Source organism: Amblyomma maculatum, chromosome 3, assembly GCF_055883805.1.
Source record: "Amblyomma maculatum isolate TAMU_Amacu chromosome 3, ASM5588380v1, whole genome shotgun sequence".
Taxonomy (NCBI): domain Eukaryota; kingdom Metazoa; phylum Arthropoda; class Arachnida; order Ixodida; family Ixodidae; genus Amblyomma; species Amblyomma maculatum.
In genome coordinates this window covers 161,752,017-161,766,967 of record NC_139346.1, presented here as the reverse complement: position 1 = coordinate 161,766,967, position 14,951 = coordinate 161,752,017, and the positions used below count along the sequence as shown (strand labels likewise).

Genomic DNA, 14,951 nt, shown 5'->3' with positions numbered 1-14,951 from the left:
ACCACCGTTCCTCATCGCCGAGGATATGGCAGTGTATTTGGCAGACTTCGAGAATGTCTGCAGAAGTAAACGTTTCGAGAGAGATAGTTGGGCGCAGAAGTTGGTAGCTCTTCTCTCCGCTGAAGCGTCGGAAGAAATCAAGCGATTGGTTGGCGACCGCTTGAAAAATTACGATGAACTAAAAGAGTCATTGCTGATACGATATCAGATAACGCCTCAGGATCTTCGGAAGAGATATGAGAGCGAGAAACATTGTAACAAGGCATACTTTGATTTGGCCTATCAGTTGAAAGCCGCTGTAAACGAATGGCTAGAAAGTCAGGAAGTCTCGGAGCAAATTGTGCTTGCACCAGAGAATGAGACACAACTTGGGGAAGCGGCCGAGCAAAGCGACCGCAGCAGCGAGCTGATCGAGTCTCGAACAGAAGTGTCTAGGGTTACCTTGGTCGAACCATTGGCAGCTGAGACGGTTGGAGCCGACTCCATCGGCGAGAAATCCGAAGTGACACCGTCCTGCACGCATTCCCACGTAGCTGTAAGCATTCCACCAATCGAGAGTGGGGAACTGGCTGTAAATCAACCGCCTGACAACTCAGAAGCAGCAGTTGTACAGCGTGGCGGAGATGTAGTCAGGCTAGGAGACGACAAATTGGTGATTTCCGAGATCAGCGTTGTCGTAGATCATCACTCGCGGAAAAACGAAGTGGCGCTCATGGAAATTGCGCAGCCCACGAGTGTTGAACAGCTAAGGCAAACCCAGGACGCAGACGCTGTCGAGAATCACACCTGTGAAGTCGACAGCGAGCGACTAGACAGGATCGATGAATCTTCCTGTCCTGACGCGCTCAATTGTATTGGCGAAAACAACCTTGGTGCGAACATGGACCTCACGCGATCCGAAGCGCCGCAGCTGTCGGACGAACGTGATCGCGCGCCGGTTAGCGCTGAGCGATGCGGCACACCGGCAGATCAGTGTAACTTGAGAGGCGAGCCCGCAGAGGATATGCCTAGCTCGGGGGCTGGCGTGAGCGAGCCTTGTCCTTGTTCGGACGCGACTGGCAGTGAGTCACGCGCTGCTGGCAGCGATGCAGGCGCGGCGCCGCACTCCGACGATGTCGGCGCCATACTAGCTCCGGTTACCAGCAGCTTGAAAGAGCTGGCACCGACAGAAAGAAAGCAAACATTCAAGTGCAGCCGCCGAAAAGAGCGGAAAGGCAGGTGCATGAAAGAATGCTGTCACCGAAAGGTGAGAAAACGCAAACGATCGCGAAAGGAAAAGAAACGGCGATCTCAGCAGCACAAATGCACTCGTGCTGAGAAAATGCGCGATTGGTGCGCAAAGCGTAAGGAACGAGACAGATCGTTCAACAAAGCTAGCAACTTGTGCACGTCTGTTCTTTCACGCACAAAGTGGAAAGAAAGGTCTCGTAGAGAAATGGACAGCCGAGGCTGTAGCGGAGGGAGGAGAGCCAAACCGCCCGAATACTGCTTCGCGTTCTGCCGCTTGCGGAAAAGAGCAGCACAATGCGAAGTCGGATGCTTTGAGTCATGCACTCGAGACGTAGCTGCCTTCAACGAGCGTTTCGTCGATAACGGTAACTTTGTAGGCAGATCGGGGCAAAATTGAATGTCCTCCTTACTTCCTCAGTTGTGCTTTACGGCCCAAGCGATTTCAAGGAGACTCTTTTCCATTACTTATTGATAATTTTACTTGCTACTTAATGCATCTTTAATATGCAAAATTGTTGTTTGAACCTTGTGTACTGCATCCTATACACTTGTCTCTTGTTGTAGTGGGAGCAAAAAGGGGACAACAATTTAGCTAATTGAATTTGAAATTTTGCCTCTGTCTGGTGTTTGACGGGTGACCGAGGGTACTTGCTTGTGTTGGGTGTTGCCTGTTGTCGGTCGGTTTTGCAAGCCGCAGAACAGTCTACCGTTACCAGTGGCGAGTGGCAAGGGCATCGGAGCGACCCGAGCGAAGTTGGTCGACGTGCCCCGGCAACAAGGCTGTCGGCAAAGATCCTGACCTGGCGAGTGGAACCCAAGGAACGTGAGGCTACCTGGCGCCCGGACACTGTACGTGAGCTTGGAGGAACCTGGCGAACGAGCGCGCCTGGCATCCGAGCCACATGCGAGCAGCTCGTCTTCCCGGCGCATTGTCTGATGGCGGGGGTGCTGTTGTGCCTGGCCAAAGCCGCCTAGAAATTCAGCCGGACGCCAAACTTCTTCGGCGAACGCCTCCTTCACAAACTTGGATACTTCTCTGCAAAGCACCAATGCACTGGAGGCGAGCCGTACCAAAGGCACAGAAGCGACGTGTTTTAACATGCGCTGAACGTCCAGACAGCACGGCGCGCCGTGGCCCTGACGGTGAACCCCTTCTCGCCCCGCGGCATATTTGAAGCGAGAGCGCAGCAAGCTCTCCCATTGGCCCTGCGAAAGTGCTGCCGTCGGATTGGACCATTTTGAGCGTCAACGGTTCTCAGCAACGGAGTCTCAAGTGCTTCCGTTCGAGACTCCGAGAGTGTGAGTTCGTCACTAGCGTCCATCGGGAGCAGTTCGCCCCCTGACAGTGCGGACGCGGCGGAATCTCCCCGGCCGTCGCTGCGCGAGAACAGTCGCGTATGGCTATGTTAGCTTTCGGCCCCAGAGCCGATCTTGTTGTGTAAATACATGTAAATAGTGTATAAAGCCTTTTCTTCATCTCACCAACGCCGACTCGGATTCATCGCTACCGCCCAGGAAGCTGACAGCCCTCGTTCACGAAACGGGTGACGAGCGCTGCGTTACCAGCTCCTTGGCACAACCCTGTTGACGGTGGGCTACTGTGTGATAACCCCACCGGCACAACATTGGTGGCAGTTGCAGGATCCTTGGCACAACCCTGTTGACGGTGGGCTACTGTGTGATAACCCCACCGGCACAACAGTGGTGGCAGTTGCAGGATCCACTGGCACAACCCTGTTGACGGTGGGCTACTGTGTGATAACCCCACCGGCACAACAACGTTAGCCAGTCTTCAAGCGGTACTGAAGGGTTCTGGTTATAAGCCGTCATGTCCATCCATATAGAACATGTTTTTGAATATCTGATTGGTCTTCATTGTTTCAAAATGAGGTTAATTTGGAGTGCTGTCCGTGTGAACACCGCAGCACCGGGAGCAAAAGTTGGTTTGTGGGGTTTAACGTCCCAAAGCAACTCAAGCTATGAGAGACGCCGTAGTGGAGGACTCCGGAAATTTCGACCACCTGGGGTTCTTTAACGTGCACTGACATCGCACAGCACACGGGCGCCCTGCTTAGTCGAAAACAATTTCCGCCCGCATGCCCCGGAATGCGTTCTGAATTAAAAAAAAAAGCCTTCAGAAAAACAAAGAAAAAATTACGAGTGACTTAAGCGATTAAAGTAGTGAAAGGCGAAAGCCTGAGTGCCGCATTCTACTACGCAACTGGCACTAATTACTAATTAGTAATTATTTATTTATTAATTATGCACTAACTCTTTAGTTAGTTATCAAGCAGGTAATTAAGTAGCTAATTAGGCATCATTTGGTTAATTATTTATTACTCAATCATTCATTATTTAGTAATTATTTTATCGATTATTCATTAACAGTAATTGGTCACTGATTGCCATATGTCCATATAAGACACGCATTCGCGCATACTGTGGTGGTGCTCTGTGATTGGTCGAGACCTCTATGACGTCATCCCACCTCGGTCAATCAGAGCCGCCGCAAAAGCGGGACCCATTTTGTCCACGCCAGCATGAGCCATTAAAGGCTTTCGCCTTAAAACTGTGAAGATGTTTTCCTCGCGCGGTGTCGAAAGCAGGATCATCAATGTCAAGAAACAGGAAAGAGAGAGGGGGGGGGGGGGGGGCGCAAACATTGCGTAGAAAGAACGTTTCCGCGTTGCATCCTCGCGGCGTTACAGAAACAAGCGCTCCGCGTGGGTTGTCAGACGCGCCGGAAACGACGTTCACGTGCCGCGACCTCCTTCCTCTCTGTGTAAACTTACGGCTGGGTGGTTATTTGCTTCGCGTACCGCAGAGAGTAATACACTGGTTTCTCTCCAAACCGTCGGGTTACGTGATGGAGGAACCGCAGACCGCACTGTGGTGCCCAGATGACGTGCGCGGCTGGCGGAGCGAAATAAAGAAACGGAGGTTTGGGACGCCGCCAAGCAGGCCAGGTGCGCTTTACTTTACCACGCGGTTTCTGTGCCACACTGACTGGGGAAACATCACGCTGCATACGCATGCCACATATACGCTGCGCGGGTGTTCTATCCCTGTTTGCGTATAGTTTTAAAAGAACCGAGCTGTTGCTGGGGGGTTGCCCTGTGCTCCCCATATCCTATTGAGTTATGTGCACCGGCGGGTGAGCTTTATTGAACAAAATCGTGTGAAATAGAGATGAATTTACTGATCTGCAACATGTCAGCAAGATCATGCACTTAGCGAGGCTTGGTCACCATCTAGAGCTTGTTCCGCAAGGGACATCAGGATCTGGGTGTACATGTGCACTACAAAGCCTTCGTTTTTCTGCAGTGCGAGTAGTCAGGTATCGTTGGCCTGTGTGGTTTGGTTTGGGTTATGGGGTTTAACGTCCCAAAGCGACTCCGGCTAGACACCGTAGCGGAGGGCTGTGGAAGCATCGACCACCTGGGGTTCTTTAACGTGCACTGATATCGCACAGCACACGGGCGCCCGCTTTTCGCCTCCATCGAAAAGCAGCTGCTGGAGCCGGAATTCGATCCCGCATCCTCGGGTATACAGCGCAGTCGAGCGCCCTGATCACTACGGCAACCGGCGGTTTCGTCGGCCCCTGTGCCCGCGCGAATGGCTCTACAGCCAAAAGATTTGTATACCAGCCGATTTTAGTGAAATACACGCGAAGGCAATGCGTTCTCAGAGATAAAGAGTTCAGGTACACTACCTGAAGAGGCAGCTAGCCATAGATGCTTGCATACATCGGTCTATGAAAGGAATCGCTAAATATTATAATCCTAAATAGAACACCGTCTACTATACAGACCTCGTATGAACTCTGTATAGTAAACGATTTTCTGTTGTCGCTTTTTTTTTCGCGGTCATGACAAGGGATATAATTAGTGACAGCCGCAGATGAAGGAACACCTGTGATAACCGAGAAAAAAAAAAAAATAGAAGCCAAACTGAGCATTTTTTTTTTCGATTATGGCTTTAAACTTTACATTCCAATTGTGGCGTTGTACCTTCCGACTATACAAGGCTAAGTTAAACGAAATGGCAGCAAAAAGAAAAAGGAAAATAAATAAATAAATAAATAAATAAATAAATAAATAAATAAATAACTGCGCAGTTTGGCGTCGAATTAATGGCTTTTTCATGCCGATCTCAGTGCTGAGTCAACTCAACCGCCGCAGATGTAGTTACGTTCGGCGCACGAATTTTATCGTAGCCTTCACAACTATGCATAAACGTCACTCTAAAAAGCGCGCAATGATCAAGGATACTCCATTCACAACGCTGCTCTACGGTACATCGTTTGTGGGCTGAATGGCGTGTGTCACTATACAGCAGTCCCCGAGAATGAGCTGAAGACAGTGGCGACATTAGCGGCAAGCATGGTTTCATTCATTAAAGCAGCATCTATAGTTTGCCGAGGCAAACACCTAGGCATAAGCATAGTGGAATATCCTGGTCATTGAAGTGCAGTAGTACTCCACACTAAACCTAGAGGCAAGAGAGTTAAAAAGGTGCATACGCATCGACACCTGGAGGTGCCCAAGCCCAAAATGCTTCAGGATTTATTTTTTTCGTAAACTGCCATAGCTTGCGGACTGAAAATTGTGTCCGTTTCGGCTTCAGTGTTGCCGTGATTCCGCTGAGGTCGCCGATAATGAAAGGTAAATTATTTCACGCTTAATAAATTCTTGGAAACTACTGAGACTAAAAAATAGAAAAATGGAACGAAACAAGACAACTGCACAGAACTGTTAGGCTTTCTTCCGACTATAGCGTTTCCAGGCTGTAAACCGCACAATAAATCCATACACGCACTGAGCAAAGGGAGCGGCGCCACATTTGTGTGGACGATGCATAGGGCGGAGCGTGGCCATCTCTCAACGCATTTACAGCGGCGGTCGGACTAAGTGCCGGCCGCTCGCGAGCGAACCCGAGATGAAGCAGGGCCAAGCTCTTGTTTAACGCAGAGCAATGCATATCGCCACGGTTGGCGCCATTACAGCAAGAAGCGTGGCCAATGAAGTAGACGGAACGACGAAGCAGCAGGCACAAGCACTGGAGGGGCAGCAGAGTTGTTCGCACATTTGTGTATCAGCAGTAGTCGTCTGTTGCACACGCTTGAGCACGCGTGTGCGCACGTAAAAAGTGACCAAAACAGTCGCAAGCAGAATGCGAAGGAGAAAAAAGAAAGTGCATGACGATTACGAATCGTTGACGATCACGATTGGTGTGAACAAAAATAAAAAAAAATTCGCGGCTTTTTTGTGTGTTTTTGCTCGCAAGGTCAGAAGACCATAGGTAATATCAAGGTACCCAGGTATGCAGTCATGGTTTAAAGGGACCTTCTTTCTTAAGGTCGCTTACAGCACACTGATTACAGCCTACGAACTTGAAACCGCGTGTGAACACGGTAGTACGAACTGCCTTTGCGGGATTACGGGTTCGAAACTGGAAAGGGCGCGGAGAGGTTTGAGGATCCTCTTCCAAGCGCACATCCCGCGAAAACCGGGCGCCGGGCCGGGAAGCTTGTAGGATTACCTCCCGCAGCCAAGGCACGGGCGCCCAAGCCAGAATTCAGTCCACTTATCACCTCCCGCCCTCACTCATTTTCATCTCCCAATTTTCTCTGCTCTAGAAATGTGATGATTTCTTTCTCCACTTTTCTGTATGTATGCGAACCCCGACTACGGCGCGAAGTCAGGGAACGAGCTAACAAGCGCTAACGCTTAAGAATAAAACATTCTCCGTTGCACTACGGACACCTAGAAGCAGCATCGCCAAGCCTTGCACGATGTACGGCATGACTATGCTCGCCTAATTTTAGTCAAGATTTCGAACGCGCAGTGGGCCATGTAATTTGGAGCAATTAACGTGCTCTACATTTCAGGAAATGCCCTTTTCTTTTTTTTTTTAGTTCAAACTAAAGAAAAACCTACCCGACGTACAGTATACGAGTAGAGCGAAGCTAAATTATCGCGCTTTTCTACGCAACAACTCGAGTGGAGTGGTGCGGACACGCGAAGGAACGAGGCCTATTCGCTACGCCGACTATACTGTGCCGCAATCTTACCGTCAACTGAAACGTTGAGCTGACTATAACCGAGCAACAAATATGACACCCATTCTTTAACGGGGCGATTAGAGTGGACGGTAATCGGCACACAGCCTTTCCAGTCGTGCTCGTCAGTGCTCTACTCTCCAGATACGTCCCCGCCCGCAGAGCAATGAGAGACAAGTGAGCCGACTGGCGCGGTATACAATCAGGGACAAGATTACAGCCGGCCAGATAAAAGAAGACAAAATATAACAGAACTCGAAGAAAGAAAGAAAGAAAGAAAGAAAGAAGGAAAGAAAGAAAGAAAGAAAGAAAGAGAGAAAGAAAGAAAGAAAGAAAGAGAGAAAGAAAGAAAGAAAGGAAGAAAGAAAGAAAGAGAGAAAGAAAGAAAGAAAGAAAGAAAGAGAGAAAGAAAGAAAGAAAGAAAGAAAGAAAGAAAGAAAGAAAGAAAGAAAGAAAGAAAGAAAGAAAGAAAGAAAGAAAGAAAGAAAGAAGAGAGAAGAGAGAAGAGAAGAGAAGAGAACTAACTGTCCGCGAAACGTACGCACTGCATGAAGGCATAGTCTCAGCGATCCGTAGGTTAAATGTGAGCTTCTGTACACAATGGAAAAAGCTTCTATACTCCATACTGAGGAGCACACGATTCGAAATGACAGGAACAAAAAGAGAGACAAAAATTAACAATGACGTGACAGCGTTATTGCCTCCTCTCCGTCACTCGCGCGACTTCGAAGAGACAAATCTACGCACCTGAGCGAAGTAATGAGAGTCTTTTCATGCCAGCTAATTCCCGACTCGACAAATACATTCGTCGCTACTTGCAGCTGTGTTTTTTTCTTCACAAATATTTTTCGTTCTATTCACACAGAAACGAACGATTGCTGCGTCGTCTCCGGGGAAGTACTCTTTACGTCGTTTCTAAAAGAGGTATTCAGTACACGCACGATTACTTTTTTTTGCTTCTTTATCTCCTTTCCTCGCATAGTGTGCCACGACAAATCACGCGACACGTAAACGGCTCTCGTAAATCACTCGGAACCACTATGTGGGTTCCATCCAGCAGCGCTCCGAGGCCGAGCGTGACAGCCAGTGGCAGCAGCAGTGGGACCTCCAACGGAAGAGAGATGAAGAGGAGATCAAAAAAAAAAAAAGAAAGAACCTGCAGTTTACGTTCACAGAGGCAAAGCAGGAAGTGGGCGCACGAGGAGCACAAATAAGCAGTAAACGAGCAAAGGAAATGAAATAAGAAGAAAAAAGGCGTGTGAGAAACGTCGAAGAAGGGAAGCAACCTGCGTTACGCTCGAGTGATTCTGGAAAGGGTGTCCCCCGTTTCCGTCTCTATCTTTCTTTAATTTCCATCTCATGTTGCATATATATATTGCTCCCTCAGTCGGTGTCTCCGCGTGTAAGAGGTTTGTGACCTCGACAATAGTGTTGTGGTATACGAACACACAACAAGCGGGACACATTGTGGAAGAAAGAAATAAAGAAAGCAGGCACGGGTCGTGCGCACGACGACCGACGACTGCATAATCGCGGAGGAGATGGCGCCGACGTCGCTCAACCTCCTTGTTTCTTCGTCGCTCCTCTTTTCTCATTCTGTAGCTCCTCCTCTCCTCACTTTTCTCCTCAACTCAACCACTTGAGCAATCCGAAAGGAAGGCAGACTCGAGGGCATATTGCAGACTTCCGCTTTCGTTATCTCCTCGCATACAGAGTGACATCTTCTCGAATCGAGACTCTTATCGGTGGTTCGCCGGGGATATGGCGCTCGACCGCTACAGGTCTCACTTCTTTTTCTGTGAGTGTCTTTAGTTTCGTTATCTGGGCGGCCTTTCTTGTATCTTTTTTATTTCTCCAATAATTCTGTCTCTCGACCCGCCGATTTTGCACGCGGAGCGCGTGACTTTGAAATAGGTCGACAGCGCTCGCCGAGTGAAGAAGGGTCCCCCAGGCGTCGGCAAGTTAACAGCTCGGCGGGCGCGGAGTGTGCCCGTGGCGTCGTCGTACGCGGGGAGCCGTTCGATACGCGCCGTTGCACGGGGCACGACCTACGTGTGGCGTTGAGACTGAGAGAGCGTGGACAACAAGTTCGTGAGGCTGACGCGCATGTCTGTGTGTTTGTTGCGCCGCGACAGGACACACCTGCCTTCGTTCGCGGCGTCTATCGGAACTAATGGATAATGCCGCAGCGGTTTATGATCGCCGGTATACGGTGTATATATTTATCTACTGCTCTTCGAATACACCAGTGTGTGAAGATATATCACGTGCTTCGTACTACTGCTGAACAGGGCGCACTAGTCCAAGCTGTATGACGTTCGGTTGCTTAGCGCTAAGTAGAGGGATTGAATCCCGGGGAAGTGTTCCGATGGAGGCGCGATACAAAGAGGACAGTATGCTGCTTAATGTCAGTGCACGTAAAGAAGCCACAGGTGTTGATGATCAGTCCGTAAATAATATGGCCACTTTTTGTGCTTGCCTTCCCTTCACTCCCGCCTGCATCTCTTCCCTTGTGGAGCTGTTTGGATGTCAGCGAACAATAAGCCATTATTACGCCTGCTTTTGTCATAAGGAGGGGGGCACAGGGACGAGACGTCACGCTTGAATAGAGTAGCTTAAACGTTGTCGACGCTGTTGCTTGCGTAAGAAAGGACAAAAAGCTTAGCTGTGGTTTAGCTCGTAGTTAAACCTGGAGTTATGAGACATCCATCTGCATGGCTACGCTTAGGTTCGGCTTGAAAGTAAAGACATGACTTTTGCACATAGTAGTTTAGTCTATGTAATGTACCCTGGTTCCCACAATAAATGTTTTACCACCACCAGCTTACTATATGGTTTTAGATTTATTTATGCCATAGAGGAATCACTTCGCATATGAGCATCCTTGACTCTCGTCGTTGAGCCTTCTGTCCTAGCAACTCGCTGTTGTCGTTCGCCTCTACCAGCTACGGAGTTATCTTTCTTCGCTCTTCAAACAGGCATGGCGAAATGGCGAGACTGTGGCCAATGTAGCTCTCGCTACAAAATGCACTGCCCCTAAGTCTCTATAGTTACGTATTTAAAAAAAAAATGTGGTTGTTGCATTATGACGTCACGCAGAATACCATGCACAGCCAGTGCATTAACTCTGGCATGCACCGCATTGTTTCGTAGATCTACGCCTTGCCAACAAAATATCTTCATTGACTGAATCTAAATTACTGACTGCAATAGAGAAATCACTGAAGACCAAGCTTGCAACCAATAATGACCGTTGCATTCTGCAGAGGTGCAAGTTTACATAGATTCTTCCGCAGTGTTACGTCAAATGAAAAAAAAAAAAAAAGAAAACTGATTTGATTGATTGATTGATTGATTGATTGATTGATTGATTGATTGATTGATTGATTGATTGATTGATTGATTGATTGATTGATTGATTGATTGATTAAAGAACCCGCCGCCTGCCACACAGTGACTGGAGAGGAGAATCGGTACCCTCTACTCTCCCGCGCCACCAGGGTGCAGCACCACTGTGGAGGTCCGGCGCTTGAAGTTGAAGAAAAATATATATATACAGAAATTTTTATATTACCACAACAGAATTTCTGTGTGGTTTCCGACCGTGAACCTGTTGTGACAACAGACATTTCTGTAGTAACATCAATATTGTCCGCAGTTACAACAAAAAAAATACAACAAAACTACGGAAAAACCCTACAAAAGCTAGGCTCGCAGGCCGTTCTTCTGGTGTTTCAGCAGCTCGTGCCATATCCTCTGCCTCTCGCGTTTCTTTTTCATTTGTTCTTATCGCTTGGCCATATCTCCAGTATACATAAATTCGCATTTGAAGAAGTAATTACTGAAACCGATTACAATCTTATTTTACGGCAGACTGCATCTAACGTTGCGCAGTGTAATCGTCCACATCACGTCTATACATCCTCGTCTTCCTCGCTGCGCGGACAGAGATCGATTGTTGCTCTGAGTAGAGGTTTCGATCTAAGAGAAAGAACCAGCCAATTGGCTAGAGCTTCCAAAGGACGCCCGCGTGATGACGCAAGACAGCCCTGCGTCTTCATCCCCTACTGACACTATGGCACGCTGGAGGAGTCACCATGAACGTCGCAACCATTCAGCGCGTCTATAACTGTTCGAGCGGTGCCTTATTGTGTTTCTGTAGTTTTCTGTGATAGCCTAGCTGTACTGAATACTGTGTGGGCTTGTTATAAAATTGGCCCTGACGATGTGCAAGCCACGCCGACAGTTGGCTGAGTTGTTTCACGTTCAAGATGAAGAAGAGAGCGAAAGAGACAGATGAACGGCGAGGACAAGCGCTATATCCTCGTCAATCTTCTCCGTGTTCGTGTTCCCTTTGAGATATTCTTCATGATCCTTAAATCAACATCGCCGCGTCAAGACACTGGTGCACATGACGATGACTGCGAGTCATCGCACTGTTCCTCCAAGACGTGTCGTTGTAAGAAAAGCGGTTTCTACTGACAACGACTTGCACACTACACTACAGCTGCGCTGCTTTGAGAAAAAAAGAAGCGCCAGACAATTGCGAGTTCTCTCTTCCAAGGTGAATGGTGTAGAAGACGCCAAGTCCTGTCGAGTGAGTGAGTGAGTGAGTGAGTGAGTGAGTGAGTGAGTGAGTGAGTGAGTGAGTGAGTGAGTGAGTGAGTGAGTGAGTGAGTGAGTGAGTGAGTGAGTGAGTGAGTGAGTGAGTGAGTGAGTGAGTGAGTGAGTGAGTGAGTGAGTGAGTGAGTGAGTGAGTGAGTGAGTGAGTGAGTGAGTGAGTGAGTGAGTGAGTGAGTGAGTGAGTGAGTGAGTGAGTGAGTGAGTGAGTGAGTGAGTGAGTGAGTGAGTGAGTGAGTGAGTGAGTGAGTGAGTGAGTGAGTGAGTGAGTGAGTGAGTGAGTGAGTGAGTGAGTGAGTGAGTGAGTGAGTGAGTGAGTGAGTGAGTGAGTGAGTGAGTGAGTGAGTGAGTGAGTGAGTGAGTGAGTGAGTGAGTGAGTGAGTGAGTGAGTGAGTGAGTGAGTGAGTGAGTGAGTGAGTGAGTGAGTGAGTGAGTGAGTGAGTGAGTGAGTGAGTGAGTGAGTGAGTGAGTGAGTGAGTGAGTGAGTGAGTGAGTGAGTGAGTGAGTGAGTGAGTGAGTGAGTGAGTGAGTGAGTGAGTGAGTGAGTGAGTGAGTGAGTGAGTGAGTGAGTGAGTGAGTGAGTGAGTGAGTGAGTGAGTGAGTGAGTGAGTGAGTGAGTGAGTGAGTGAGTGAGTGAGTGAGTGAGTGAGTGAGTGAGTGAGTGAGTGAGTGAGTGAGTGAGTGAGTGAGTGAGTGAGTGAGTGAGTGAGTGAGTGAGTGAGTGAGTGAGTGAGTGAGTGAGTGAGTGAGTGAGTGAGTGAGTGAGTGAGTGAGTGAGTGAGTGAGTGAGTGAGTGAGTGAGTGAGTGAGTGAGTGAGTGAGTGAGTGAGTGAGTGAGTGAGCGAGCGAGCGAGCGAGCTAGCTTTACGGTTCGAACACAATCGCTGGCGGCTGCGTTTCAATGGGGCTGAAACAGCGAAGCAACCGTGTGCTGTGCGATGTTAGTGCACGTAAAAGAATTTAAAGAATTCAAGATGGTCGAGATTTCCGGAGCCCTCCACCACGGCGCCTCTCATAGCCTGGGTCGCTTTGGGACGTTGTTGTTGCGACTGTAAAATAAATTTTAGTTGCTGAGCTGGCCTCATGCTAGGTACTGTACATCAATGGTCGCGGCCCCTATTTCAGGGCTTCGTTGTCTTCCGCAATCCTGTTTGCTTTTCTGACAAGGAGGATGTGGTCCTCTAGGTCTGAGCTGGCCAGCAGGGCCTCCCATTGACCTTTATTTGGACTTGTTATGCGGGACTCTGTTGCGTGATGTACGTATTATACTGTACATTGTATACAGCGGCCTGAGGATACGCAAAGTATCAGGCTCCCAACAAGGCCGCGGCATAGAGGACCTAAGGCCCATCGAAACGGATTATACGATATTAAACTTCTATAAGGTGAATCGTGTGATCTACCCGCAGTTATGTACAGCATGGGCCATCTAGTGGAGAAACTTCGAAGCAGAGTTCTGAATGCAAGGCGCGGCGTCACAATGTCGTAACCGAAACCACTTTTGCGTTCACCCTCTAGCCAAACATAATATTATTATTTCAGGCCAGGGTGTTAACACGGTTACTCCATCCCCTATGGATGAAAACTGGAAGGACAGAAAATTAAAGGGAAGCAAGTATACATATAATCCGAGCATTGATCGCGGTTGCTAGATATATTAAAGACAATAAGTTTACCCTTTCTAAAGAAAATTAAATGGTTGAATCCATATCCGACGCTATTCCAACGGGACTTACCAAAGTTACCAGTGCACCGGTTGGGAAGAATATTCATAGCAAGCGCCTAGAGGCACACACAGAAAAATAATCAATACAGAGATGTATACTGACATACCGTCTAATTTCAATTAAGAAGCCAATTACTTATTTACCGTGCCAGGAGTACAACAATTCATACGTTGGAGGGAACAAGCGTATACATATTTGACAAGATGATCTGACTGGCTTCTGCTTGTTTTGTCCCATAACCTCCTACATCCTAAAAGACGTGGACTCAGTGAGTCTGAACCGCACAGCTTCCGACGGTAAAATAGGAACTACAAGCATTTGCCGGCGAGTAATCGCGCCCGACCCTGGGGAATATAGTTCGAAGTGGGAAGCTTCGGCTCAAGTCAAGAAAGCTTTTCCCACACATATCTTGCACTACGCCCTTATCAGAAACCATGCTAGTAGTGGGACGTTGGAAAGACAAACCAAGGCATTGCTCCCAGCAGTGAAAGGCTTCTCGGGATATGAGCAGCTTTGTCTTATCTCCACTTAAGCTCTCGATGCATACAGATAAGCAGCGAAGGACACGGTATACTCGAGCAGTGTGTGCGTGCTTATGTGTATAGGAGATAAGGGTGGACATTTGTGCGCTCCCCAAGAAAAGCCCACTCCGGCTTATCTGACCGAGTCAATATTTTCTCGTGGCAGCAGCGCGGTCGCCTCCGTGCGTTGGGCCATGAAATACAACCTCGCTCGATCTTAACGACGACCAACGTGGCCCTCCCTGTCGTAGGGGATCGTCGAATGCGGACGCCTAAGCGCGCCTACACCGCTATTGACTAAAGCTTTAACTTCCAGTCCGTACCCTGCTGGGCCCGCGATGTCGACTCAGAGACACCCGACGAACCCATGTAGTTAGTAGAGCTTTGGTTGAAAGTCTTCGTGACGCGTGGCTTCGATTACAGCATTAGGGGTTTAGTTTGGTTTGTAGGGTTTAACTTCCCAAAGCGACTCAAGCTATGATAGACGCCGTAGTGGAAGGCTCCGGAAATTTCGACTACCTGGAGTTCTTTAACGTGCAGAGCGTTAAGGCATCACTAAAGGCCTTAGAACGTAGTGACAAGAATTCACACTATAGAAAGTTTAAGGTGAATGTGCTGTATAAGTGCTCCACTCTATATAACGGCTGAACACCCAGCCTGTGGACGGGAGACTTACGATCAAGAGTGTGCATGTGTCCTAACGACATGCTTCCATTATCTGCACCGCGGCTCGTTAACGACGTGCCACAGATGGAGTCAGTCGGGCGTGCTACGAGCACTCATCGACATTAC

General features: G+C 48.6%; 1 protein-coding gene across 3 annotated transcripts in view; it reads right to left on the bottom strand.

Moving 5' to 3' along the window:
- Positions 1-14,951, bottom strand: part of Myo61F (unconventional myosin 61F) — a 159,327-nt gene that overhangs the window by 42,099 nt on the left and 102,277 nt on the right. The window lies entirely within an intron of this gene.